The sequence below is a fragment of the Brachypodium distachyon genome, chromosome 3 (genome assembly GCF_000005505.3).
Source record: "Brachypodium distachyon strain Bd21 chromosome 3, Brachypodium_distachyon_v3.0, whole genome shotgun sequence".
In the NCBI taxonomy this organism is placed as follows: domain Eukaryota; kingdom Viridiplantae; phylum Streptophyta; class Magnoliopsida; order Poales; family Poaceae; genus Brachypodium; species Brachypodium distachyon.
In genome coordinates, this window is record NC_016133.3 from 20647071 (window position 1) to 20653070 (window position 6000).

Sequence of the window (6000 nt, forward strand, 5' to 3'; positions counted from 1 at the left end):
TCGGGATGTGGCCAGACCTCGAACGCGCCCTCTATGTCTCGGCGCGCGACGCCGGCTTAAATGCGCCGCCGTCGCCGCCGCTCATTGCGCCACCTACGCCGGCGCCCTTCGTGGAGGTCAAGGAGGCGCCGGACGAGCAGGGGTCGCTTCCGTCGGCCTAGTAGCCAGCCTCCCCGAGCCTGGAGTGCTGGAGCCCGCCTCCTCCGCCGATCATCTGCTTGGATTTGGACTCCGAGAAGATGATCTATTAGTTTTAACTATCTATGTAAAATACTTTTAGTATCATCTAGTACTTTTAGTATCGTCTAGTAGTAGTTTCATCTATAAATCTATGGACTTTTGTCCACTATATATGGAATGGCTATCTTTTGTCTTTTTTTGTGTGTGAAATGAACGTCCGACCTGTCAACCGTTCCTCGGCCCATCTGTCAAAGTTTTCTACTTATCCTACATGCTCCCTTGACCGCCCCCACCTGTCATTCCTGGCGTCAGCCCACATGTTAGCTAAGTCAACCCCGGCCCCCACCTGTCATCCCTGGTGTCGGCCCACATGTAAGCCCATCCGACCGCCCCCACCCATCATGCCACACCCTGGACCGCATGTAAGGACACCAGACCCGTTAAGCCCCTGCCCACTTGCGCGGCATCATCGTCGCCCCACACGTCAGAACGCCGGTTTGGCCCCACCTGTCGGAAGCAAACGGTCAAAGGGGCTTGACTGTTAGGAAGTGCTCCGTGAGGGCATTTCCGAGGAATCGCCGAAGGGGGCAAGGGTAGAAGCGAGCATAGTTATGAGGCCTGGTTATTTCTGAGTACAGCTAAGGAAGGAGGGACACAGAAATAAAAAACCCTTTTTTTAATTCTAGGCCATATACAACTAAACCGAAAAATCAAATGGGGGCATGTGCCCCTCTGTAAGATGGTTCCCCCCCTGATTGCAAGCATGACAAGCTTCATGGTATATCCATGGTCAACGACGCTATAATGAGTTGTGTCCCTTTGACACAATTATTTTTAACACCGGAGTATATATAAAATAACGTTATAATGATTTCTGTACGCGTCAAAATAAATTCTCTTTTCTATATGTCAAAGGTGCTACTCTCCATACTACTCCATCCATTCCTATATTCTTGACGTAATTTTAGTACAAATTTGAACTAAAACCAAAACAAGAATTTAGAAACAGAGTGAGTATGTTTTGTGTCCGACGATTTTATCTTATGTCTCGTGTTGACGTACTGATTCCATAACACCATTGTATTATCATAGTAGAACCATCAATCCCTGTCACACTAGTGTACACGCCGGCAAGTAGTTTGGACCGGAAAACATACAAGTGCACATATGCATGTCAAAGCTGGTTAATTCTTGATCACGCCGTAAAAGTGAGCTTCGTCAAATCGCCACTGTTGCTGTAATTTGACATCAATGGATACATACTGTCTTTGCCCCCAATGCGAAGGATACATAGACGAAGGATACATAGACGGTTACGCGCATACATGAGGGGAGGGGAGGGGAGGAGGTGGGGTAGAGTATAATATATACTACTCCCTCCGACCGGTATTACTTGTTTTAAATTTGTCTAAATACGGATATATCTATGCGTAAAAAGTGTTTAGATACATGTAATATTTTGATGAGTAATTCCAGCCGGAGAGAATACAAAACACTTATGATAGATCGAAGTCTTACTTTTTATGTAGTACGCCAACAGGGACACTGAAGTGAAGCACTTTGCACACTCTTTATCGTTAGTGGTAGGTGCACTAGAAAATGGGAGTGGCAGGCACTCTATTTGGTGCCTTCTGTACAATTTTGATCCATGCTTATCCACATAACCAATGAGAAGCTGCAATTATCTCGTCTTTAGATAAAGTGTAGGTACGTTTGGTGGGAACCCCCATTGTTTATTGTCTCCGGCTTTCCACGATCACTTGATCAGGATGAATATTCACAAGAGGCTATGTACATTAAATTTAGGAAAAAAACGTGTTAGCAACCACTTTAAGGAAACAAAATTGAATAGTATCCTGTTACAAACCACTTTAAGGAAACAAAATTGACCAAGACTTTCCACTTTATGAATTCATATCAACAAGAAGCGGAAAAAAAAATTAAATAGTATTTGGATACGAAATTAGGATAGTTTTTGTCGGTCCAACTGTAATTACTCAAATGTTTGACATCATTTTAGAAGAAAAAAGACACATCTATCGCATATGATTTTTCTTCTAAAATTAAATTTAGAACCTTGCTCCTCAAGGAGTATAATTTTTGATAGATCTTTATTTATTTATTTTGGTATTATTTTGTGCCTTTCATATATACGGCAGAATAGGTGTTAGAGTAAAATGTCTAAAACCACCACTTTGGGAAATTTAGTTACAAGGAACAACTACTACTCAATTTTACTTCAACGAACCAGCAGTCCACCCTTTGCAGGTAATCTATTGCTCGCAACCCAAAAAGTTGTATCTGCGGATCTAAACACAATTCCGACAACACGGGTCCACCAGACGGGAGAGGTAAGTCCCGGCCGTTAGGACCGACATGGCAGACCAGACCTAACCCTCTTCGATCTCCCCCCTCACCCTCCGTGAGACCAGACCTGCAAAATATGGTTCGTTACTACTTCCTCCGTCCCGAAATAAGTGATGTGGATTTGTATAATAATTTATACAAATTCACATCACTTATTTTGGGACGGTTCAGAAGTGACAGTTCTGGCTAACCAAATCACCGAGCGTGATGGTTTTTATATCGGTAAGTAAATAACTCTAGGTCTAGACGATTGATGTATCCCTATCGAGGAAAAATAGATAACCGGTAGAAAGGAGCGCAATATGCAATATGAGAATCAAAGGTACAACCAAATTTTGATTTGAAATGAATCTAGGCACTAAACAATGTTTACCAGCCAAATAATTGAAACTAGCTCGAGCCCACCAATTAGTTAGGCCAGTATAGATAACTAGGTGTCTAGGTCGATCCTTAGCTACCAAGGAAACAATGCCATCACTCGAACTATATACTCCGTATTATTTTTATCCTGCCTTCTGAACAAACAGAACTTGTATATCCATATGAATGCGTTGCATGATTACCCTATTCTGCACGTGTTAAATGATTATCGATTGAGACCCCGGCCCTTCTCCGTGAACTAAGAAGCTAGGGGAAATATTATTGCTGTAAGGGTCCTAATTGAGTGATCATACGCAAAGTAATTTGCCCGATCGACTTGTCAATGAAACGTAACAGATCCGGTCGGGCCTGTGTTGCTAATTGTAAACATCATTGATTAATCATGTTTTTTTATGGGCAAACATGAGAGCTGCATTTTCAAGAGGTTGATTGGCTTATTCATGACGACACGGTTTTTGATCCAAGGGTGGTGCCGGTAGCACTTTGTGAAGGAGAGTAGAATGATGTTGGACGTTCTATTCTTTGTTCAGAAATGTGTAAATAATTATAATTACGCTTGTCTGCACCATGTGTTTTGGCCTTTTAAATATAAAATGTTCTAACTTCATCTTAGATCAAACTTCTTCAAGGTTGGAGACCAAACCCAAAACTCAGCGATCCCGATCCAAAAAAACCAGTGACCTCCTCCTCCCTCGCCGCCGCTGGCTCGTGCCGCCAGGCAAAGCCCATGCGGTGTTGGCGGGCCCTATGCGCGTGGCGGACTCTGCGTGGTCCTTGCGGCAGCACAGGCCAGGCCTAAGCAGCAGATTCATGTCGCGCGCGGCCCAGGCTGTCTTGGCGGGGGCGGCCGCTACTACAGAAACGGTCGAAAAAGTGCATCACTAACGGGCAAGATGCCCGCCACTAACTTCCTGCCAGTGATGATGGGCACCATCACTAACGGTCGGTCCACCCGTTAGTGATGATGCCATCATAGTGGCGGGCGTTGCTATGGGATTCACACTGATGTGTTTTGACCGAAATAAAAAAAAAGGCCATGACTAGCATATAATTATACTAGCCATGTTATTTTGTTCCAATTGCATACAAATTATGCTCGCATAACTGTATCAGCAGAGATAGTAGCTAGCAGAGTAAGGGAAAATTCAAAATCAAATCATCAGATGCATTCACAGTAGAACACAATTACCAATCAAAATTACATCGTAGATGCATTATTCACAGCAGAACACAATTTGCAATCAAAATTACATCGTCACATGGATTCACAACAGAGAACACAATTAAAACTACAAATTACATCACGATTCAACGCTTCGATTGCAGCAGCTGGATCCGGGTGGAGCTGGCGCCGCCGCACGCACTAGGCCGCACCCCCATCTTCCTCCCCACGTCGGCCACCATCGTGGGAGAGAGAGAGAGTGAGGGAGAGACCCAAAGAGAGAGAGAGAGAACGTATCAGTGGTGGAGTGTGTTGCGCGAGGATAGCGACAGTGGCTTCATGGCAGCGGCAGGTCCCGATGGCGGCAGCGACCGGACCCGCCGCGACCAGATCCGGCGACTCGGCTGAAGATGGCCGCGGGCGTGGCTGGCGGTGGGGAGGCGGCACCGGGGCGGACGCCGTGCACGGCCTCCCAGCCCGCGGCTCCATGGTCATCGCTGCTGCTCCGAGGGCCTCCAGGTCGGATCCAGGCAGCCGGGCGGAGCCGGGGTGGGAGGCGGACGGGCGGGGCTAGGGTCGGGGGCGCAGAAGAGAGTTGAGGGCGTTTGGGGGAGAGAAGATGGGGTGGCGGCAGGGCTGAAGGAGAAAATAGAGAGGGCGAGAGAAGAGGTGGGGAGGGGTATTTTATACCACCCCCTCAAACCTTAAAACCTGTTGGGCCGGCCCAGTTAAAGGCTGGCCTCAAATAGACATAAGTGGCGGGCTTTACTATAAAACCCGTCGCTAACGGTCCAAATATGATTTTTTTTAATTTAAAAAAGAAAACATAGAAAGGAAAGATGTACCTTTGTTTGGCATGGAAAGATGCACCTTGTGCATATAATGGACACATTATGATGAACTAAGACATAGAAAGGACACTGATTGGTTCATTTGGCTTAAAACCATAAACTTCAATTGTGGGAAATACTAACATATGATATTATTGTTCCATCATGTTAAGCAAGAAAAAACAAGACTTTAGCAAAAAGAATCACATTTTTCTGATTTTTTATGAATAAGTTATGATTATTTCAATCTTCAAATGTCTACATGAGTCATCAGTGACGGGCCTAAATGAAAAGACCGCCACTAATGTGTGTCTGTGTGAATTTTGCTATTTTTCATATTGAACTATTAGTGATGGGCCTCCCGTGCCCGTGACTAATGAGTAGTCATCAGTGACGGACTCTGCACGCCCGTCACTGGCGAGTGGTCATCATCACCCCCGTCACTCATGATGGTCATCAGTGACGGGTACTATTTTGTAGTAGTGGGCGGTCTGCTCGCCGCGCCGGCAGCTGTGGCTGCCCTTGCTGCGGCTTTGATGGCCCTAACCGCTATCTGCATCCTTGGTGGCAGTGGGGCTTGCTCGGTCCGGCTGGGGCTGCGGCTCTCACCTCTCAAGATCTCTGAGTCGGTGCTTCGTCGGCTTTGGTGAAGGATATGTGCTGGTGGTGCGGGTGTGGTATCGAGGGAAACCCTCGGTCGGCTTGCCCGGCCATGACGACGGTGGTGTTTTCGGACGTCTTCTCCCTTCCTTGAGGCATTGTCGAGGTGTTCCCAAACCACCCTCGCTTCATGGTTTTGGGTGAAAAACAAAGTCCTCAGACTGGGCGGTAGCACCAACGGCATCGTTCTCCCCTTGGAGGCGCCGTTGGGGGAACGCTTGATTTGCGGGTGAAGTGATCTTGGTCAATGTTGTCCTGGCTTTGGTTTGTGCCATCATTGCCAGGTCTGGCAACTTCAATGCGTCGCTCTTTGTTCTGAAGATGGGTTGGTGGAAAACGGTGGCGGGCTGATTCTGAAGCGTGCGCACGCGGTACACGCTGGGAATTAGCTTGTCTGGTTGTGCCGTTGTGGCCTCCGCA